This window comes from Dendrobates tinctorius, unplaced genomic scaffold (assembly GCF_039654945.1).
Source record: "Dendrobates tinctorius isolate UK_male_01 unplaced genomic scaffold, ASM3965494v1 ptg000051l, whole genome shotgun sequence".
NCBI classification, from domain to species: domain Eukaryota; kingdom Metazoa; phylum Chordata; class Amphibia; order Anura; family Dendrobatidae; genus Dendrobates; species Dendrobates tinctorius.
In genome coordinates, this window is record NW_027361719.1 from 26,140,650 (window position 1) to 26,165,000 (window position 24,351).

At 49.0% G+C, this 24,351-nt stretch overlaps 1 protein-coding gene across 7 annotated transcripts in view; it reads left to right on the forward strand.

Moving 5' to 3' along the window:
* The window catches only part of LOC141091343 (17-beta-hydroxysteroid dehydrogenase type 6-like), a 265,988-nt gene that overhangs the window by 131,418 nt on the left and 110,219 nt on the right, over positions 1-24,351 (forward strand). The window lies entirely within an intron of this gene.

Genomic DNA, 24,351 nt, shown 5'->3' on the forward strand with positions numbered 1-24,351 from the left:
ACTTCACGAGGGCTTCTTTGGTCTCCCTCCAAATTTGCGCGAAGTCAGCGGCGAGAGCATCTGCCGCTGGAACCCCCGAAGACGTGGAGATGGGCAGCAGGATGCCAGGGTTTTGGCCTGAGACCACAAAAAATGGTGACTTGGAGGAGGACTCATTAGGATGATTATTGTGGGCAAATTCCGCCCAAGGGAGGAGCGAGACCCAGTTGTCCTGGTTGGCGTTGGAAAAGTGGTGCAGGAAGGTCGTCAGAACTTGATTGACTCGTTCCACTTGCCCGTTGGTCTGTGGGTGGTAGGCGGAGGAGAAATCCAAAGACGTACCCATGTGCCGACTGAGAGCTCTCCAGAATCGGGAGGTAAATTGAACTCCCTGATAAGACACAATCCGTTGAGGGAGTCCATGCAGCTTGAAGATCTGATGGATAAAGATTTCAGCCAACTTAGGAGCCGATGGCAAGCCGGGTAACGGGATGAAATGGGCCATTTTGGAGAAGCGATCTATTACCACAAGGATAGTAGTGCACCCAGAAGAGGAAGGCAGGTCTGTCACAAAATCCATGGCAATTTGCTGCCAAGGAGCCTCTGGAACAGGAAGCGGATGAAGGAGGCCGGAGGGCAGATCCCTAGGCACCTTGTTCTGTGCACAGGTAGTATAGGATGCTACAAAATCCAACACGTCCTGGCGAAGAGAGGGCCACCAATAGTAGTGGGAGAGAAGCAAGCGGGTCTTCTTGGTCCCGACGTGTCCTGCGATTTTGGACGAGTGCCCCCAGCATAGCACCTCCAGTCTTTTGCCCTGTGGAACGAAGGTCCTGCCTGGCGGAAGGGTAGAGAGGCTCACGGGAGCCACGGTAATAACTTTCGCCTTGGCGTTCTTGTTCCCGGGTCGAAAATGGAGCTTAAAATCAAAGCGCGAGAAGTATAGGGACTACCGGGCTTGCCGGGCATTGAGGGAGCGGAAGAGGATACCGATTTTTAATGGTAATATTATTCAGGCCTCGATAGTCAATGCATGGCCTGAGGGATCCGTCTTTCTTCCGAACAAAGAAAAAACCCGTGCCTGCAGGAGATGAAGATTTCCGAATAAAACCCTTGGCCAAGTTTTCGTGTATATATTCTGACATGGCCGAGGTTTCTGCTGGAGACAAAGGGTACGTTCTCCCCCTGGGGGGGGTGGCTCCCGGAATCAACTCGATGGGACAGTCAAAGAACCGGTGTGGTGGCAAAGAATCCACCTCCTTCTTACTGAAGACGACAGCATACGTGTGATATGGTGCCGGGAGTCCCGGAAGATCGGCTGGTTCCTGTGGCAGATGAGAACGGGCCATTGACAACAGACAGTGTTCCTGGCAATTATGGCCCCAGTGCAAAATCTCCCCAGAGCGCCAATCCAGGAGCGGTTCATGCAATCTGAGCCAGGGTAATCCAAGGAGGACAGCGTGGGACAAATTGGGCAGCACGTAGAAAGCTATCTTCTCCAGATGAAAAGCTCCCACTTGAAACTCAACTTCGGCAGTAACCATGGTGATGAGCTCAGGAAGTGGTCTGCCATCCACAGACGCAATCGCACGTGGGTTCTCCAAGGTAACCACAGGAATCTGGAACTTGTTAACCTCTTCAAACCGAATGAAATTGCTAGCCGCACCCGAGTCCACATACGCCTCCACAGATCTACGCTCCCGACCTAGAATAATTAAAGCCGAAATGGTAAGGGGCAGAGAGGAATTAGAGTCACCTATGGAAGCCTCTCTTACCTGGCTTAGGTGGAGGCATTTCCCGGTCTCACAGGACAGGTGCGCAAAAAATGATTGGCACCGCCGCAATACAGACAAAGGCCCTCCGTCATTCTCTCCCTGCGCTGTTGTTCAGACAACCTAACATGGTCTATTTGCATGGGCTTGGGGGCAGCGCTGGCAGAGGGTGCGGAGGAACGTGGAATGGTGGCTTAATAGAGCCTAAAGGGTCTCCTCTCTCTGGCGGCCTCCCGAGAACGTTCGAGAAACCGGAGATCTATATGAGTGGCCAGGGATATGAGATCTTCCAGGGTGGTAGGAGTATCCCGTCCGGCAAGCTCGTCTTTTATCTTGCCAGAAAGACCCCTCCAAAAGGCTCCCACCAGGCCCACATTATTCCACCCAAACTTCGAAGACAGTGTCCGGAAGCGGATGGCATACTGCCCCACGGTGAGCGAACCCTGACGGAGGTTAAACAGAGCCTCAGTAGTAGAAACCAACCGCCCAGGCTCGTCAAATACCTTGCGAAACATGTCAAGGAAACTCTGAATACTAGCGACCACAGGATCATCCCTCTCCCACAAAGGATTCACCCAGGCCAAAGCCTCTCCCTCAAGGTGGGACACGATGAACGACACCTTGGCACGGTCGGAGGGGTATTGCTGGGGTAACAGCTCAAAGTGCAGTCTGCACTGGTTCAAGAAGCCCCGGCATAGCTTTGGATCTCCGCTATACCTGGGGGGCTTTCCCAGGCGAGGTGGCGGGTGATATGCCGGATCCCGGGGTTGGACAGAGGCGGCCCCCGAGGACTGTAGAGAAAGTAAACGGTCATCGACGGACGCCATGTAATTTAGGATATGGGACTGGGCGTCGCGCTGCTGCGCGAGCTCCTGCTGGATGCCGGCTAACATGGGAGCGTGCCCTGGATCGGTGGTTTGAAGGGCGGATAGCCGGGTGTCCATGGACTTCATAAAGGACATTATCCGGGTCGGGTTCTCCCGCAGGAAAAGTAACTCTTTTTGCGTAGCGGCCGCGGCTCCAGCGGGGTCCATGGCCTGGTTATACTGTGACGCTTCGGGGGTTTTGGCAGCGTCCGAGAGTGGACCCTCTGGGTCGCGGAACTGAGGCCCCCAGGACGAGCGCACCAGGTGGAACCGACCCCTATACAGGGACCGTTTGGGGCAGGCCTGTGGGGGATCAGACACCGCAACAGCTGAAACCAAGAGGGGTGGCTCAAAGGACCGGAATGACCACAGGCAGGACTGGGAGACCGCACCGAGACCAAGGTGCAAGACGAGGAGACATACAAAGCAACAGTAACCGAGAAGATAGGGAAGACAGGAGGACAACAGGCTAGGAAACTGGACAGGAAGGGAACCAGACACAGGGAGTGGGTCAGAACTGATGACTAGGAGACACGGACCAGCAGGGCGGTGGGCGGGCAGGGCAACCAGGAGAGGCAGAGACGAAAAGGCTAGGAAGAGTATAGGACAGGAGGAAAACCTATAGGAACCCTATAGGCGGCCAAATCAATGTATGGACTTCACACAATAACCAGGCGTCATCCCTTTATGGGAGATACCTGATATATCCCCTGCTGGCAGGTGATTGGCTAACTGCTAATCGGCAGCCACCCACCGCAGGGTTAACCATCAGGACAGGTGCGCACCCGCGCCCTAGTGTGCATGTGAAGGCGGGGAGCTGCCCGGAGGCCAGGAAGATGAGAAGCACGTAAGCAGGAGGAAGGAGGGAGCGCGCGCGCCGCCGGGTGAGTGAGAGCTGTGGAGGGAGCCGGTGCCCATGGGACGGCAGCGACCACGGCTGCCATTGTCACACTCTTTGTCACCTTGTAAGGTGGTATAGTATGCGGGAAGGGGAACCTGACTTTCCTCAGGATCAGATTCTGGCTGTCTAGAGTGTGAGGGGATTGTAGTGGTCTGGGTCAATGTACCAGCAGAATCATCTAGCAGTGGCTGGGCATCAGTGCACTTGTGGCGTCCCCAGGAGTACGGTCGCCACAGTGGCATTACCTTCCTCCTAGGGAGTGTGATGTCATGCTTGGGAGCAACAAAGGATCTCTCTAGCAGTTCAACCAACACACAACACATTTCCCACTCCAGGCCAGCAGGGAGACCTCTGAACCTGACTGCTGAGGAGCTGCTCTCTGTGGTTGGGAGGAGGTAAGTTAGGGCACTCTGTGCAGGGAAGGGGAAGTGTGTGGACGTGAGAAGGGGAGTAGGAGGATGAGCAGAGTTAAGGCTCACTCCTAGCTGGAGCGCATGGTCCGGATTCCGGTCTCCGAGTTTGTAGGGACACTGACGTTCCTGCAGCAGAAACCGGAGGAAGTAGCAGCTGTAAATGCTCTGTACCCAACTAAGGCTCGGAGGCCCCAGCATCAACGTGTGGGAGCCAGAAGGAAAAGGCTACGGCTGCCTGCCATACGAGAAAGTTACAAAAGAGAGTCAACCGGGGGAACTTCATTGAACTCAGCACTGCTAGTACCTCAGATAAGCGCTAGAACGGAGGCCACACTACCTATCTGCAGAGAGAGAATTCGAAATTGGCTTCCAGGCTGACCAACTCCTTCTCCATCTGTACTCTGGGTCCTGGACGGCACTTACCAAGTACAGGTAAAAGAACTGCCGACTGTGTCTGTCATCTTTCTCCTGTACCTGGCGCACAGCTCTGCTACATCCTGCACTGCACACCATCTACCAACTCTTTCATCTGCCCTGCGACTATGGCCCTACCTGTGCAGGGCTTCTACATCTTAGCTGCACCACAACATCTGTCCCAGAGAAGCGACACTGCAGCGCTGGTCAATCTAATCAGAAACCACAGGTGGCGTCACATATTATTCACCTATAAACGTAATTCACCCATTTGCATGGACGCCCAGGGCCACGGAACGGGTCACCACTACCGTGACACATCCCTGTGAGACAACGGCCCGGTACCGATTAACCCCACAGCCCTGGCTGGCCACCCACACTCCATGTCTGGTTCATCTTGGACTTGGGAATTCACGATTTGACTTGATAAGCCAGGCATTGTATGTGAGAAAGAGCTACATGGACTAATGTGAAGTGTGGCCTGCTGCATCATTCACTTTTGGTGGGGGTGAAGGACACAAGGAAAGGGGTTCTTCCTGACCAGGAGCCAGCACTTGACGACTCAGTGCTTGCATTTTTTGAAACTTCAGAAGAGGAGGTCATAATTGCTGGAGTCTGTTTCGGCAATGTAAGCCAAAACTAGTTCCTCATGCTCTGCCTTTAAAAGCGTTTAACCTACTCCCAGAAAAGGTAGCCTTCCAGGCGTTCCGGAGCCAGACCATGACGCAGGCTCAACACCTCCTGCCTTTGCTGCTATTGTGCTTTTGCCACTACCATGCAGATGCACCACCACCATCAGCACCAGCTGCCCCCCCCATGCCCACGTCCGCGGCCTCTTCCACCAAACTTCACAATTTTGCAGAAAATGGACCCAAAATAACATCAGATATATGGCACTGTATCAGAAGCGTACAGCTCTATTCAGTCAAAGGATAATTGTCAATCTCCCTATATATTCCATCAGTCACACAGACGCTCACAGGCTCAGTATGGATTAGACAAGAATATAAAAATTAGATGAAGTGTACAGTATCATCAGATAGCAGGTATATATAGTATAGTTTAAACATTCTAAATCTCCGTAGATATTTGAGGAGGCACACACATACACTCTCAGGCTCAGTATTGAATTGCAACACAATCTAAAAAGCCATAAAACGGTAATGGATCTCGAGAGTACAGCTGTACACAGTGTAGGTGTCATTGTTGTCAATTTCAGTATTTATTTCCACAGTCAGAAAATAACTCTCACTTGGTCAGTTTGGATTAGACCAGAATATAACAAGCAGTAAATGGGTAATGTATCACAAGCGTAGAGCTGTATACAGTGTTGGGGTAATTTTTAAATGTACATCTAAATTGCAGGAGTAACCCATACAGACTCACATGCTCAGGATGGATCACACCACAATATAACAAGAATATCCGCAAGAAATAATCACACATGTGGGACAATGTTCCAGGTGTCAATGATACACATAGAGTGTTGGTTGGAGGAGGACTTCCTGGCAGAAAGGGTACAGTATCACCAGTTACCAGGTATATATAGCATAGTTTAAACATGAACAATGTACTTCTATATATCAGGAGTAGTGTTGAGCCACCCCGCTAGTGTTTTGGTTCGTCGCACAGGAGGCAAGTTCGTCGAATGTTCGTCGAACGTTCGAAGAACATCGTCGAACCACATTGAAAACAATGGCAGGCAAACGCAAACACATACAAACACATAGAAAACAATTACAAAACACCTTTAAAGGTGTCCCAAAGCAGACAAAATGCTCAGAAGACAAAAATAACATATTGAAAAGGGCAACTACATTTAGAAAAGACGTGGAGGAGTAAAAGGAGGAGGTGGAGGAGACACCTCATGCCCTTATGAAGTCAAGAAAGGCTGGAATAAAAATGTAAAATACAAACCAAAAAAAAAAAAAAATTCTGAAATCGAACACGATCATATACCATCGGACTTCCCACCAATAAATTTTGCCAACTGCCAATGGGGCGGCGTTATTCCCACAAACCTCCAAACTGCGTCCATGAAGGCAAAGTGTTTGGTTTCCGGGGGCTGTATGATTGCAAAGCTGAACCTTAAAGGAATGTCCAAAAGGGCACCACCAGGAGTGGAGCCTGTGTCTTAATTGGACTCCACCTGGGAAACCACAACCATACAAGCTACAGAAAAGATGGACAGATTGCAAGCTTTGTCGATTCTGTGTGAGGTGTGGTATGTCCGATTGTAGTTGTGCTAGCGATTTCTCAGCTTTATTCTGTTAACGACTGAGACTCCGGCATGCCCCCGCTGTACGTGTCAAGCTTACTAGAGGGATACGCGAGGCTCTGGCACACGAGATCGAGCAATAACAGGTCACACACATACACTCTTACATGTCCGGGGCTGCATGCGCGCTACACTGAAAAGACCAGCTTTTGTCGCTTACTGGTGCTGATAACCCGCTGAACACCGTTAGTGATGGGGATCTAGGATTCCAATTATTCCCCGCGAACGATGATTTCCCAGTAAGTGCAGGTCATCCGCAATTACTGAATTAGGCCTAACCGGCATTCCTAACAAAATGAAAAAATTACGTGTCCAAACCACAGGTGCTGTAGCTTGCTTAACAGCTCAGCAGCCGTTCTCAGGCCCAGTATGGATTCGACAACATTGTAGAAAGTTGATAAAGGGTACAGTTTCACCGGATAACACGTATATATGTAGCATAGTTTACACATTAAAAACCTATGTCTATAGATCAGGAGGCAGGCTCAGACGGTCTCAGGCCCAGTATGGATTAGAAGTGATTAGACAAAGATGAGAAAGGGTAACGTATCACCGGATTACAGGTATGTATAGCATAGTTTACACATTAAAAACCTATGTCTATAGATCAGGAGGCAGGCTCAGACGGTCTCAGGCCCAGTATGGATTAGAAGTGATTAGACAAAGATGAGAAAGGGTAACGTATCACCGGATTACAGGTATGTATAGCATAGTTTACACATTAAAAACCTATGTCTATAGATCAGGAGGCAGGCTCAGACGGTCTCAGGCCCAGTATGGATTAGATGTGATTGGACAAAGGTGAGAAAGGGTACATTATCACTGGATAGCAGGTATATATAGCATAGTTTAAACATTTAAAATCTCCGTGTTCTCAGCATGGATTAGACAACAATCTAAAAAGAAGAAAAAAGGAAATGTTTTTGAAGCGTACACCAGTATACACTTTTGGTGGTATTTTTAAATCTTCATATATATTTCTGTCTCAGTAAGACAGTCCAGCCTCTCCGCAATAGGAAATGAAATGCATACAATTACTGACATAAAGTCTAGTGATTGCAGAAATCTAGGAATTAATAATCACGGGAAAAACTTCCGTCACAATTCTCAGAGGCGATGCTGACCCTCAATTAATTTGTGTGTGGAGACAGCGAAAACATAACTTTGTGAAGAAAGTGTTGCTATATCGCAGTACCGTTGATCCCATCAGCTTTGCTCATCTCCATCAAATTTTTATCACAGGGAGAGATGTAAACATGTTGCTCACTGCCTATCATGATCTGTCACGTAACTTTGGAGTGCAAAAGACAGAAGCCACAGGCGGTAGGCGATTCTATGGGATTGGCATGAGAGGGCACATTTAAAAATGTGCGCCGGAATGTCACACGTCTGTGAGTAGGAAAACTGTGAAAGCTGATGATAAACCACCACTGCATGTCTTTGTGAGTCGACGTCTATAAGAAATGGAAGCCATTGATCATCTGAAGCTAGAGCCCGGCCAGCGGGACAGGGCATAGCTACATCTTAACCATCATCTATCAGTTCAACAAATTTGTAGTGGCAGTCCCAGTGAAGGATTTGACAGCCCAGACTACACAGCAGAGGAGCAGGGAGAGGTAAATATTGCAAATGCTGTGGCCCTGCCCAAGCAAGGGGGGTACACTCGTAGGTGTCGGTACTGGCACTGGGCCCCTCATAGTACGGCGGTGTGTCTGACAGCGGGTGTGCACCCCCACCGTCAGAGACACTTGATTGCACTATGTGGGACCCTGTGCCAGTGCCCGCACCCAAGAGTCGGCCTACCCACCTGTCCAGGGCAACGGCACTCGCACGGTCCAGGGCAACGGCACTCGCACGGTTGTGTGCGCTATGTGGTGACCCCAGCCATGGGGGGGGAGGCAGCACAGTTAGGGAGGTTTACAAAATGGCATATGTTAATCTGGGACATTCAGCTGCTGCTAAAGGCGAAAATTGGTCAAGTCCCAGGAAGAAGAGGACCAAAGCAAGCCATTTTTCTGGCAACTTATGTGTCATCAGGGTAAGGTGGGACAAAAACCTTGGAAACCCATGCATGGTTCATTTTAATGAAGGTTAGATCATCCACATTTTGGGTCGACAGACGGGTCCTTTTTTCTGTTAGGATTGATCCAGCTGCACTGAAGACTCTTTCTGATAGCACACTTGCAGCTGGACAAGCGAGCTCCTGTAAGGCATATTGTGCCAATTCAGGCCAGGTGTCCAGTTTAGCCGCCCAATAGTCAAATGGGAATGACCTGTGAGGGAGAACATCGATATGGGACGAGAAGTAGTTTGTAACCATAGTTGACAACTGCTGTCTCCTGTCACTTTCAATCGATGCAGTATTACCAGTCGTGTGAGCGGGACTTGAAAAATCAGTCCACAACATGGTCATGAAACCCCTGTCTCCAATGCCACTTCTGATGTGTGTACCACGAACACCTCTTCCAAGCTGCCCCCGGCCCCTACGGCTCGTGTGAGAACCATCACCGCTGCTGTGTGCTGGGAATGCCTCAACCAACCGGTTTACCAGAGTTGCTTGTTTGTTAGCCAATATTAGGTCAAGGTTCTCCCGTGGCATTATGTTTTGGAATTTGCCTTTATAGCGTGGATCCAGGATGCTGGCCAACCAGTAGTCATCTTCGTTCATCATTTTGGCAATGCGGGGGTCCCTTTTTAGGATCTGCAAGGCATAATCTGACATGTGGGCCAATGTTCCCGGTGTCAATGATGCACTGCGAGTGCTGGGTGGAGCAACACTTTCTGGCAAATCCACATCCCTCCAGTCACACACAAACCCTGTACCAGACCTTGCCACGCCAACATTTTCTCTTGCCCCACGAGAAGCATCCTCCTCCCCTAAATAATCATCCCCATCATCATCCTCCTCCTCCTCTTCCTCTTCTTTCTCCACCTTGTCCAGGAGAGGTCCCGGAGCAGACAATGGCTGACTGTCATCAAGGCTTCCCTCCTCCTCTTCCTCCTCATCCACCTCGGCTGCAAACGCCTGCTCCTTAATGTGCGTCAAAGTTTGCATGAGCAGACGCATAAGTGGGATGCTCATGCTTATGATGGCATCGTCTGCGCTTACCAGCCGTGCACATTCCACAAAACACTGAAGGGCTTTACAGAGGTCTTTCAGCTTCGACCACTGCACACCTGTCAACTCCATGTCTGCCCTCAAAGTGCCTGCCCGTGTATCCTCCCACAAATGCATTATGGCCTGCCTCTGTTCGCACAGCCGCTCAACCATGTGCAGGGTGGAATTCCACCTTGTTGCAACGTCGATAATTAGGCAGTGCTTGGGAAGGTGGAGCAATCGCTGCAGCTTCTGCATACGACTGGAGTGTATGGAGTGTACCGGCGACCGGCGGATGTGCGAGCACAGTCTTCGAACCTTATGGAGCAGGCCTGTTAACTCCGGATAATTATTGAGGAAGCACTGCACCACCAGGTTCAAGCCAACTGTTTCCTATACCGTGGGCTAGGCAGCACTGTCCCACCACCGCTGTCCCCTGTGGACCCTGCATCCACCACATTAACTCAGTGAGCAGTGATGGACACGTAACGGCCCTGGCCATGCCTACTGGACCATGCATCTGTTGTGAGGTGCACCTTTCCACTCACTGATTGCTTGAGTGCATGGACAATGCGGTCTTTCACATGAAGGTGGAGAGCTGGGATGGCTTTGCGAGAAAAGAAGTGGCGACTGGGTAGGTCATAGCGTGGTACTGCGTAGACCATTAGTTCGCAGAAAGCTGCGCTTTCAACCAACCGGTAGGGCATCATCTCTAACGAGATTGGTTTGGCAATGTGGGCATTCAAACCCAGCGTACGCGGATGAGAGGATGAGTACTTTCTTGTCCTACTCATAGTCTCTGGTAAGGTGAGCTGGACTTGAGAGCTGCATATGGTGGAACTAGAGGTGGACATGGCAGACTGAGAGAGGGTTGTTGATGGTGATGGAGTTGGTGTTCTTTCTGATGGCCTAGATTCAGTCTTTCATTGACATAACATTGTGATTCCCTGACTGCTTTGGCCTTGCGACGACACCTCAACATTTGCTGCTGGTGGTGTGCTAACCGGTGGGCTTACAGTGGGGGAAACAATGTAGCGTTGCTGACTACCTTCTTTGGGAGCAGTTGCACATGTGATACGTGAGGTTTGGTAGTCCGTCCACGCTTGCAAGTGCATGGTGGCTAAATGTCTAAGCATGCAACTGGTATTCAAATTTCTCAGATTTTTCCATCGGCTAAAGGTCTTTGCGCACTTCTTACAGATAACCTTTGCCTGATCACTAGGATTTTGTTCAAAAAAGTGCCACACTGCACTCTTCCTACTATGGAAGACATTTTGAGGCCTTGCATCCAGTGCTATTTTGACCGTCTGGCCAAGCTGTCCTGCAACTCTTTTGGCTTTTGTAGCCCGTTTTTGGACTGCTCTGGGCCTGCCAGATAACAGCTGTTGCGATGTCGATGCCTGCTGCGGATGCTCCTCTTCTGGGCTATTGGCAGAGGCACCCTCATCCCCCAATGGATGCCAATCTGGGTCAACAACTGGGTCATCCATCACCTAGTCTTCAATGTCATGTGCACCTTCCGCTGTGTATGGTGGTATAGTATGCGGGAAGGGGCACCTGAGTTTCATCAGGGTCAGATTCTGGCTCAGTACACTGCGAGGACAATGTAGTGCTCTGAGTGAATGTACCAGCAGATAAATCTAGCAGTGGCTGTGCATCAGTGCACTCCATGTCAGATTCATCTTGGACTGAGAAATTCACGATTTGACTTGATAACCCAGGCATGGTATGAGAAAAGAGCTCCATGAAGTAATCTGTAATGTGGCTTGCCGCATCCTTCACTTTTGGTAGGGGTAAAGGACACAAGAAAAGGTGTTGTTCCTGACCAGGAGCCTCCAATGACGACGCAGTGCTTTTATTTTTTGAAACTTCAGAAGAGGAGGCGATAGTGCTGGGGGCTGTGTTAGCAATGTAAGCCAAAACTTGTTCCTGAAGCTTCGGCTTTAAAAGCGGTTTACCTACTCCCAGAAAAGGGAGCCTACGAGGCCTTGTGGAGCCAGACAATGATGCCGGCTCACCACCTCCTGCCTTAGGTGCTATTGTGCTTTTGCCACAACCAGCAGAAGCACCACCACCAACACCACCATCAGGACCAGCTGGCAACCCCCGCCCACTTCCACGGCCTCTTCCACCATACTTCTTCATTTTTTTGAAAAAGGTAACCAAAATAACAACAGCTATATGGTACTGTAAAACAAGGTAAAGGGTCTATAGAGTATTGGTGAGAATTTGAATCTCACTGTAGATTGGAGAATGATGAACTATTGTCTCAGGCCCAGTAGAGATTACACCGCAATGTGACAGGCAGAAATTGGCTGGTGTATAAGAAGGCAGAAGCTGTATATAGTATTGGTGAGAATTTGAATCTCACTGTAGATTGGAGGACGCTGAACTATTGTCTCAGGCCCAGTAGAGATTACACCGCAATGTGACAGGCAGAAATTGGCTGGGGTATGAGAAGACAGAAGCTGTATGTAGTATTGGTGAGAATTTGAATCTCACTGTAGATTGGAGGACGCTGAACTATTGTCTCAGGCCCAGTAGAGATTACACCGCAATGTGACAGGCAGAAATTGGCTGGTGTATGAGAAGACAGAAGCTGCATATAGTATTGGTGAGAATTTGAATCTTGTAGATTGGAGGACGCTGAACTATTGTCTCAGGCCCAGTAGAGATTACACCGCAATGTGGCAGGCAGAAATTGGCTGGTGTATGAGAAGGCAGAAGTTGTATATAGTATTAGTGAGAATTTGAATCTCACTGTAGATTGGAGGACGCTGAACTATTGTCTCAGGCCCAGTAGAGATTACACCGCAATGTGACCGGCAGAAATTGGCTGGTGTATGAGAAGGCAGAAGTTGTATATAGTATTAGTGAGAATTTGAATCTCACTGTAGATTGGAGGACGCTGAACTATTGTCTCAGGCCCAGTAGAGATTACACCGCAATGTGACCGGCAGAAATTGGCTGGTGTATGAGAAGGCAGAAGATGTATATAGTATTGGTGAGAATTTGAATCTCACTGTAGATTGGAGGACGCTGAACTATTGTCTCAGGCCCAGTAGAGATTACACCGCAATGTGACCGGCAGAAATTGGCTGGTGTATGAGAAGGCAGAAGATGTATATAGTATTGGTGAGAATTTGAATCTCACTGTAGATTGGAGGACGCTGAACTATTGTCTCAGGCCCAGGACAGATTACACCGCAATGTGACAGGCAGAAATTGCCTAGTGTATGACTAACTACAAGGTGTATATAGAATTGGGCAGAATTGGAATCTCCCTAGAGTGTAGGTCTGTAAGAACGGACAAACTCCTCGGCTTTTCCTTACAGAGTCACACACAGCTTCAATTTGGCCGTGATAACAGCCGGTACACGGTACTGTGTGAGGAGCGTACGCCGCTGTACGGTGTGTGAAAAAATGAACGCTCAATAACTCACCAGGACAAAACAATAATATTTGGATTACTTTGAAAAAAGCAGTTTGCTCAGCATTGTGAAAACAGCAATGCAGCTATCAGGGAGCCTTAAAAGGCAGCCTAATAACCAACAGAGCTGATGCACCAAAATATAGCCTCCCCTTGCACTGCACAGTGACTGGTGTGTTGTACAGGCAAAATTGCTAGCAGCAGAAGTAGTTTTTGGTATCTTCTTCCCTGCCTAACGCTCTCCCTACAGAATCAGCAGCAGCAGCAGCTCTCCCTATTCTGAGATCAGCATAAGTAACATGGCGGTTGGTGTGCACGCCCTTTTATACCCCCTGTGATGCCACACAAAGCAAGCCAATCACTTGCATGCCCTTCACAAACATGGTGGTGTCATCACGTTGCCCACAGTGTCCGTTCTTCCTGATTGGCTGAAAAAGGGCGCAAAAGCATCTTTTGAAACGCTACTTTGGCGCGATGGTCGCCGACCTCGTGGCCGACCTCACACTAAGGTCGGTTTTCGTTTCATGAAACCCGACTTTGGCGAAAGTCGGCGACTTTTGAATTTTTTCGACCCGTTTCGCTCAACTCTATCCACCACCAATATGTTCACCGCTATCAGCATCCTGAAGATGCAGATAGCGGTGAAATCTGGATGCAAGGTGGCGTATGGTGCAGACTACAGACCAGTGTTTTCGGGCCTTTTGCTATCTCGATCCGATTGCCTCACTTTGACTAGGTCTGTTATATGCTAGCTGTATACTAATCTGTGTAATGGGTGTTATGCACTATACTATGTGCACATATATACATTGTTATATGCAGTGATTGAGCACTCCTGGACCAGGCTGCAGGACCTCACCCATTATAATGCTTATATTATGTATAATGCATTATGTCATGGAGCTTGTCACACAGTGCAGGTTGACTCTATTTTGATGTCTGCAGTCACTTTGTCTGAGGATCACTGTGAGTTATTGCTGCAGTTTGAGCTTACATACAGATCGGGTGATGCTGGAGCGGATACCTCCCACTGATAAAGTGACCTGATCAGTATGTAAGTTTAAGATGGGGTAATAAATCTCACAGTAAGACAGAGCCTACACAGGAATGATGCAGGAATCAGATCAACCCCTGTAACATACCTCCTGCCCCGGCCCCCTAGCTCTCTGCTGACCTTACCTCTCTTCTCCAGCAGATTGAAATAGGCGCACAGGTGATGAAAGATGAGCAGACATGCCCACACATGGCCTGCAATGTCTGCAATACTGGGACTTGTATGCATTTAAAGTACAGTATAGTGTCGGCACCTGTCTACTGAAGCAGCAGAGAAACTGGCCCCTGGCAGTACTCCCCTGTCTGCAAGTGCCCCACTCCTGCAAAAGACAAAATGAGCAAAAACCCTGCTGTAACTGAATAAGTAAAAGCAAAAGTGCATCTAAATAATACAGGGTTTTTAGTAATACTGTTTTTGATCAAAAGTAGCATGAAATCCATCCCACCACGACACAGTAACTCTGTTCGGGATAGTTCTACACTGTCTAATATTAAAAACCTTGCCTTGTGTCAAAGTGCCCCACTCCACCTTCAGGCCTTGGTGCAGCTGCATTGGCTGTACCGGCAGCAGGTCCGCCCCTGGTACCGTGCGTACCCAAAACTTTTAGAATTGTCAGCCAAGTCGGTGGGAGTGATGTGTGTCAAAAAATTTTTTCAACTCACAGTACCCTGCCTGTTGGGGTACTGTGGGCCATTCTGTGGATTAATTTATTATCCGCTTCTGTGGGGAAAATTTGGAAACATGCTCTGTGGCTGCAATTTTTAACTAGACCGCCGGTAGCAAGCCTCGCTGTGGGCCCCCAGCTCAATCCAAGATCATACTACAAGCTTTTCATCAGCGGCATTTGGAAACTACGCAGACATTTTAGAGCTGTGGGTGTACTCTGCCCCATGCTCTTTGGGTGAAATTTGTAAGCTGCTTCTGAGTGGATATTCTGCCCATGGTCTGTGGGTGAAATTTGTAAGCTGTTAATGTAGGGCTATTGTGCTCCATGGACTGTTGGTGAAATCTGTAAGCTACTTCTGAGGGGGTGTTCTACCCTATGGTCTCTGGGTGAAATATTTAAGCTGCTAATGCAGGGGGTACTGTGGCCCATGATCTGTGGGTGAAATTTTTAACTGGAGTAGAAGTTGCAAGCCTCAGTCTCTGTGAAAGCACTGTTAAAAATGTTATGTTATTCATTTATTTCCTATTTTTCAAATGATTGCTTTGGTAACAGAACCCCTTTAAGAAATTTCCTTATTCACTTTTTTGCAGGACAATTGTTCTTACTCCCATTTAACTTCCCTTTGCACCCACTAGCCCTCACTATGACCAATTTTCAGCCATTTTAAAGCACCAAAGTAGAGGTACTCATTGACTTCTATTACGTTCAGGTCCGGAGTCAAGTTCGAACTAAACTTTTTACTGTATGTTCGGTGAACCCAAACATCCACGGGTTCGCTCTTCTGTAGTCTCTGCGGATCGATCCACACATCTTCTAATACTAACTACCAAAAAACAAAGTGCCCTGGATGAATTTGCACCCCCTATAAATAGAACACCACAACACAGACGGCGACAACCCTGGCACACCCTGCAAACACGTTTCCTGCAGCGGTGCTCCAGGTGCGCCGAACATCTGTGGAGAAAATCCAATCTACACGAAGATTTCATCCATTATAAGTTTATGCTTAGAACATACAACACTGCCCTTCACCTCTCCAAACAAACCTATTTCAACACCCTCATCACCTCACTGTCCAATAACCCGAAACGTCTCTTTGACACTTTTCATTCTCTACTCAACCCAAGAGTACAGGCCCCAACCACGGAGCTCCGAGCTGACAATCTGGCCAATTACTTCAAAGAAAAAATTGACCAGAATCGACAGGAAATTATCTCCCAATCACCTCATACCATGCACTGTCCTCCCTCCCCCACTGCATCTAGCTCACTCTCTGATTTTGAACCAGTCACAGAAGAAGAAGTAAGCAGGCTTCTTGCATCTTCTCGCCCAACCACTTGCACCAGTGATCCATTTCCGTCACATCTCCTCCAGTCCCTTTCCCCTGCTGGTCCAAACAATCAGGGCAACTGTTACCACCCACCTTTCGTGTCTCCCTTTTTTTCCTCATAGATTGTAAACTTGCGAGCAGGGCCCTCATTCCTCTTGGTACCTGTTATGATCTGTTGTATTATTGTTATGCTGTAATGTCTATTGTCTGTACAAGTCCCCTCTGAAATGTAAAGTGCTGCAGAATATGTCGGCGCTATAGAAATAAAATTTATTAACTGGTTTCAAGGGCACCACGTTACACAAAGACATCACTAATAACTAGAGTTGAGCGAAACGGGTCTAAAAATTTCAAAAGTCGCCGACTTTTGGCAAAGTCGGGTTTCATGAAACGAAACCCGACCCTAGGATGAGGTCGGCCACGAGGTCGGCGACTTACGCGCCAAAGTCGCGTTTCAAAAGTTTGTTTTGCGCTCTTTTTCAGCCAATCAGGATCCACGGACACTGTGGGCAACGTGATGACATAGGCAGGGGTCACCACCATCTTTCAGAAGGGCATGCAAGTGATTGGCTTGCTTTGGTGGGCGTCACAGGGGGTATAAAAGGGCGTGCACGCCGACCGCCATCTTACTTCTGCCGATCTCAGTATAGGGAGAGGTTGCTGCTGATTCTGTAGGGAGAGCGTTAGGCAGGGAAGAAGACAAAAAAACTGCTTCTGCTGCTAGCGATTTGGCCTGCACAACACACCAGTCACTGTGTGTGCAGTGCAAGGGGAGGCTATATAGTGGTGTATCAGTGGTGTTGGTTGTTGGGCTGCCTTCTAAGGCTTCCTTACATTCCTGCATTGCTGTTTACCCACTGCTCCGCAAACTGCTTTTTTAAAAGCAATCCCAATTTTTTTTTTTTTTGTCCTGCTGAGAAGAAAAAAAAACTGCTTCTGCTGCTAGCAATTTGGCCTGCACAACACACCAGTCACTGTGTGTGCAGTGCAAGGGGAGGCTATATTGTGGTGTATCAGTGGTGTTGGTTGTTGGGCTGCCTTTTAAGGCTTCCTGACAGGCTGGCATTGCTGTTTACCCACTGCTCTGCAAACTGCTTTTTTAAAAGCAATCCAATCTCCCTTATCCTCTAGTCACTTTGGTCACAGCTGTGCCATCGAGCCTGTCACATAGCGCTCAGATATTCATTGGGCCTCACACAATCCAAAAGTGTCCAGTGTCCAAAAGTGTGTGCAGAGATTCAAAATCTCCCTTATCCTCTAGTCACTTTGGTCACAGCTGTGCCATCGAGCCTGTCACATAGCGCTCAGATATTCATTGGGCCTCACACAATCCAAAAGTGTCCAGTGTCCAAAAGTGTGTGCAGAGATTCAAAATCTCCCTTATCCTCTAGTCACTTTGGTCACAGCTGTGCCATCGAGCCTGTCACATAGCGCTCAGATATTCATTGGGCCTCACACAATCCAAAAGTGTCCAGTGTCCAAAAGTGTGTGCAGAGATTCAAAATCTCCCTTATCCTCTAGTCACTTTGGTCACAGCTGTGCCATCGAGCCTGTCACATAGCGCTCAGATATTCATTGGGCCTCACACAATCCAAAAGTGTCCAGTGTCCACAAGTGTCTGCAGAAATTCAAAATCTCCCCTGTCCTATAGACACCTTGTACCTTGTTTTACATTACTATATAGTTTGTTGGATTTTGTCTACATTTCTACCAAAAATGAGGAAGGCTGGTGGAAGAGGCAGCAGGTAATGATGGTGTTGGTGGTGGATCTGATGGTAGTGGCAAGAGCAAAATAGGACCGAATGCAGGAGGTGTTGAGCCTGCGTCATCGTCTGGCTACATAAGGCCTCGAACGCTTAGTTTTCTAGGAGTTGGCAAACCGCTTTTAAAGCCAGAGCATCAGGAAAAAGTTTTGTCTTACATTGCTGACTCAGCCTCCAGCTCTATCGCCTCCTCTTCTTCAGTTGTAAAAAGTAAAAGCACTGAGTCGTCATTGGAGGCTCATGTTCATGAACCACACCTTTCCTTGTGTCCTTCACCCCAACCAAGATTGAAGGATGACACAGGCCATACTACTGATTACTCCATGGAGCTGTTTTCACATACCATGCCTGGATTATCAAGTGAAATGGTGAATTACCCAGGCCAAGATGAATCTGACATGGAGTGCACTGATGCACAGCCGCTGATAGATGATTCTGCTGGTACATTCACTCAGAGCACTACATTGTCCTCGCAGTGTACAGAGCCAGATTCTGACCCTGATGAGACTCAGGTGCCCCTTCCCGCACACTATACCACCATACACGGTGACACAGAGGAAGGTGCACATGACATAGAAGAGGAGGTGATGGATGACCCAGTTGTTGACCCAGATTGGCATCCATTGGGGGAAGAGGGTGCTGCTTCCAATAGCTCAGATGAGGAGCATCCACAGCAGACATCGACATCGCAACAGCTGTTATCTGGCAGGCCCGGAGCACTCCAAAGACAGGTTCCAAACATCAAAAGAGTTGCTGGACAGCTTGTCCAGAGGGTCAAAAGATCACAGCGTGCTAGGCCGCAAAATGTCTGCCAAAGTAGGAAGAGTGCAGTGTGGCACTTTTTTGAACAAAATCCTCATGATCAGGCCAAGGTTATCTGTAAGAAGTGCGCAAAGACCTTTAGCCGAGGGAAAAATCTGAAAAATTTGAATACCAGTTGCATGCTTAGACATTTAACCAGCATGCACTTGCAAGCGTGGACACAACACCAAACCTCAAGTGCCACATGTGCAACTGATCACAACGAAGGTAGTCAGCAACGCTACATTGTTTCCCCCACTGTAAGCCCACCGGTTAGCACAGCAGCAAATGTTGAGGTGTCGTTGCAAGGCCACAGCAGTCATGGAATCCAACTGTTATATCAACGAAAGACTGATTCTAGGCCATCAGAAAGAACACCAACTCCATCACCATCATCAACCCTCTCTCAGTCCGCCCTGTCCACCGCTACTTCCACCATATGCAGCTCTCAAGTCCAGCTCACCCTCCCAGACACTATGAGTAGGTCAAGAAAGTACTCAGTCTCTCATCCGCGTACACTGGGTTTGAATGCCCACATATCCAAACTAATCTCGTTTGAGATGATGCCCTTTCGGTTGGTGGAAAGCACAGCTTTCCGCGAACTCATGGCCTATGCAGTACCACGCTATGACCTACCCAGTCGCCACTTCTTCTCTCGCAAAGCCATCCCAGCCCTCCACCATCATGTGAAAGACCGCATTGTCCATGCACTCAAGGAGTCAGTGAGCGGAAAGGTGCACCTCACAACTGATGCATGGTCCAGTCGGCATGGCCAGGGCCGTTACGTGTCCATCACTGCACACTGGGTTAATGTGGTGGATGCAGGGTCCACAGGGGACAGCGGTGGTGGGACTGTGCTGCCTAGCCCACGGTATAGGAAACAGTTGGCTGTAGGCGTTCGACCCTCCTCCTCCTCCTCCAGAAGCGAAAGCTCGTCCACAGAGCGCAGTCGTACGAGCACTCCATCTGCAGTTGCCACTGTTGCACACGATGTGTCCCCCTATCGAGCAGCTAGTGGAAAGTGTCAGCAGGCTGTGTTGCAGATGATGTGTTTGGGCAACAGACACACCGCCGAGGTGCTGGCCGAGTACTTGAAGCGACAAACTGAGTCATGGCTGGGCAGTGTACATCTTGAGGCAGGCAAGGTAGTTAGTGATAACGGCCGTAATTTTGTGGCAGCCATAGCCCTTTCAAAACTCAGCCATATACCTTGCTTGGCTCACACCTTGAACCTGGTGGTGCAGTGCTTCCTCAAAAATTATCTGGAGTTAACAGCCCTGCTCCAGAAGGTGCGAAGACTGTGCGCGCACATCCGCCGGTCGCCTGTACACTCCGTTCGTATGCAGAAGCTGCAGCGATTGCTCCACCTTCCCAACCACCACCTCATTATCGACATTGCAACAAGGTGGAACTCCACCCTGCACATGGTGGAGCGGCTGTGCGAGCAGAGGCAGGCCATAATGCATTTGTGGGAGGATACACGGCCAGGCACTTTGAGAGCAGACATGGAGTTGACAGGTGTGCAGTGGTCGAAGCTGAAAGACCTCTGTAAAGTCCTTCAGTGTTTTGAGGAATGCACACGGCTGGTAAGCGCAGACGACGCCATCCTAAGCATGAGCATCCCACTTATGCGTCTGCTCATGCAAACTTTGACGCACCTTAAGGAGCAGGCGTCTGCAGCCAATGTTGATGAGGAGGAAGAGGAGGAGGGAATCCTTGATGACATTCAGCCATTGTCTGCTCAGGGACCTCTCCTGGACGAGGTGGAGGAAGAAGAGGAGGAGGAGGAGGATGATGGGGATGATTACTTAGGGGAGGAGGATGCATCTCATGGGGCAAGTGAAAATGTTGGCGTGGCAAGGTCTGGTACAGGGTTTGTGCGTGACTGGAGGGATGTGGATTTGCCAGAAAGTGCTCCTCCAACCAGCACTCGCAGTGCATCATTGACGCCGGGAACATTGGCCCACATGTCAGATTATGCCTTGCAGATCCTAAAAAGGGACCCACGCATTGCCAAAATGATGAACGATGACGACTACTGGTTGGCCAGCATCCTGGATCCACACTATAAAGGCAAATTACAAAACATCATGCCACAGGAGAACCTTGACCTAATATTGGCTAATAAACAAGCAACTCTGGTAAATCGGTTGCTTGAGGCATTCCCAGCACACAGCAGCGGTGATGGTTCTCACACGAGCCGTACGGGCCGGGGGGCAGCTTGGCAGAGGTGTTTGTGGTGCACACAGCAGAAGTGGCGTTGGAGACAGGGGTTTCATGACAATGTTGTGGACTGATTTTTCAAGTACCGCTCACACAACTGGTAATACTGCATCGATGGAAAGTGACAGGAGACAGCAGTTGTCAACTATGGTTACAAACTACTTTTCCTCCCATATCGATGTTCTCCCACACAGGTCATTCCCCTTTGACTATTGGGCCGCTAAACTGGACACCTGGCCTGAATTGGCACAATATGCCTTACAGGAGCTCGCTTGCCCAGCTGCAAGTGTGCTATCGGAAAGAGTCTTCAGTGCAGCTGGATCAATCCTGACAGAAAAAAGGACCCGTCTGTCAACCCAAAATGTGGATGATCTAACCTTCATTAAAATGAACCACGCATGGGTTTCCAAGGATTTTGTCCCACCTTCCTCTGATGACACATAGGGTGACAGAAAAATGGCTTGCTTTGGTCCACCTCTTCCTGGGACTTGACCTATTTCACCTTTTGCATCAGCTGAATGTCCAACATCAACATATGCCACTTTCTAAAACTCCCTAACTGTGCTGCCTCCCCCCCCATGGCCGGGGTCACCACCTAGCGCACGACACCGTGCGAGTGCCGTTGCCCTGGACAGGTGGGTAGGCCGACTCTTGGGCGCGGGCACTGGTACAGGGTCCTTCATAGTGCAATCAAGTGTCTCTGACGGTGGTGGTGCACACCCGCCGTCAGACACACCGCCGTACTATGAGGGTCCCAGTGCCAGTACCGACGCCCACGAGTGGGCCCCCCTTGCTTGGGCAGGGCCCCAGCATTTGCAATCTTTACCTCTCCCTGCTCCTCCGCTGTGTAGTCTGGGCCGTCAAATCCATACTGTGCCTGACACCGTCTGAGCCTGCCTCCTGATGTATAGACATATATTTTGAATGTGTACGCTATCCATACATGTTATCCGGGGAAACGGTACCCTTTCTAACCTTTGTGCAATCACGTGCAATCCATACTGGGCCTAACACCGTCTGAGCCTGCCTCCTGAGACATATATTTTGAATGTGTACGCTATCCATACATGTTATCCGGGGAAACGGTACCCTTTCTAACCTTTGTGCAATCACGTGCAATCCATACTGGGCCTAACACCGTCTGAGCCTGCCTCCTGAGACATATATTTTGAATGTGTACGCTATCCATACATGTTATCCGGGGATACGGCACCCTTTCTAACCTTTGTGCAATCACGTGCAATCCATACTGGGCCTAACACCGTCTGAGCCTGCCTCCTGAGACATATATTTTGAATGTGTACGCTATCCATACATGTTATCCGGGGATACGGTACCCTTTCTAACCTTTGTGCAATCACGTGCAATCCATACTGGGCCTAACACCGTCTGAGCCTGCCTCCTGATGTATAGACATATATTTTGAATGTGTACGCTATCCATACATGTTATCTGGGGATACGGTACCCTTTCTCACCTTTGTGCAATCACATGTAATCCATACTGGGCGTGAGAACGGCTGGCGAGCTGTTAAGCAAGCTACAGCTCCTGTGGTTTGCACACGTAAGTTTTTCATTTTTTCAGGAATGACGGTTAGGCCTAATTCCGGAACTGCGGTTGACCTGCACTTACTGGGAAATCATTGTTCGCGGGTAATAATTGTAATCAGTGATCCCCATCACTAACGTTGTTCAGCGGGTTATCTGCACCTGTAAGCGACAAACGCTGGCCTTTTCAGTGTAGCGCACATGCAGCCACGGACATGTAAGGGCATGACACACCAGTTATTGGCCAATCTCATGTGCCAGAGCCTCACGTGTCCCTCTAGTAAGCCGGACTCGGACCGCGGGGCATGACGGAGTCTCGTTCGTTAACGGAATTAAGCTTGCAATGTGTGCATCTGTTCTGTAGCTGGCATGGTTGAGGTTTCACAGGTGGAGTCGAATTTAACCGTAGGCGTCACTCCTGGTGGTGCCCTTCTGGACATTCCTTTAAGGTTCAGCTTTGCAACCATACTGCCCACGTAAAACAAACACTTTGCCTTCATGAACGCTGTTTGGAGGGTCATGACTCGTGGGAATAACGCCGCCCAATCAGTTAACCTGCTAGAGAGATCCTTCGTTGCTCCCAAGCATGACATCACACTCCCTAGGAAGAAGGTAATGCCACTGTGGCGACCGTACTCCTGGGGGCGACACAAGTGCACTGATGCCCAGCCACTGCTCGATGAATCTGCTGGTACATTGACCCAGACCACTACATTCCCCTCGCACGCTACATGACCTGAATCTGACCCTGATGAAACTCAGGTTACCCTTCCCATATACAGTTCCATCTTACACGGTGACAAAGAGGAAGCTGCAGATGAAAGTGCAGGTTCGGCCCACCCGCCATCAGACACACCACCGTACTATCAGGGGCCCTGTGCCAGTGCCGTCGCCAACGAGTGGGCCCCCCCTGCTTGCCCAGGATCACAGCACTTGCAAAGTTGAAATACTGTGCAGTAAGATGGAAGATGGGGACGACGAGGAATCCAGACAAGTACAGGGATTCCCTAGCGAGGAGACTTATTTGATTGTTTTCAATGTTGGGACAGCAATTTTTGGGGAGCACTATACTCTGGAGAATGATAGATGGGGCCCACCATACACTGGAACATTCCAAAGGTGGACATCAGACACTGGAGCAGCATTTACAGGGCCCTTTATACACTAGAGCATTAGAAATGGGGCCCATTATGTTTGGAGCATTATTTGGGCCCATAAGAGAGTGGAGCTTCATCCATGGGGACCAATATATACTGTAGCATTATGTGGAGCTCATCATATACTGTTTCAAACATCATATGGGACCAATGATTCTGTATGGAGAAATAGATGGGCCTCGTCATGAGATGTAAAAAGTGAGGTATTTTTCATTGTACTATACCGCTATTTCTCTGCCGTATCGGAGCATGATGAGTTGTGGTATGTGTTAAAGGGGCGCTCTTTCGCCCAGGGCACATGAAAACCTGCAGCCAGCCCTCCCCCCCACAATTTTAGCCAAATAACTCCCATTTTTCAGTGTGTAACTTGTATTATGAAGTTAATTAAGGTTGACAAGCTTAGGCTAGTTTCACACTTGCTTTTTTTTGCAGCGCGTTTTTCCCGCAAAAAAACGCATTGAAAAAACGCATACATAAGCATACAACTGCTGCGTTTTTTTCAAGCATTTTTATGAGCATGCATGAAAAAAACGCAGCGTTTTTATGCGTTTGTATGCGTTTTTAGCGCGTTTTTACCGCGTTTGCGTTTTTTTTCCAACATTTTTAGGTGGCCCCTCACACTACCCAAACCATGACTTTACTAACCCTAACCCTGACCC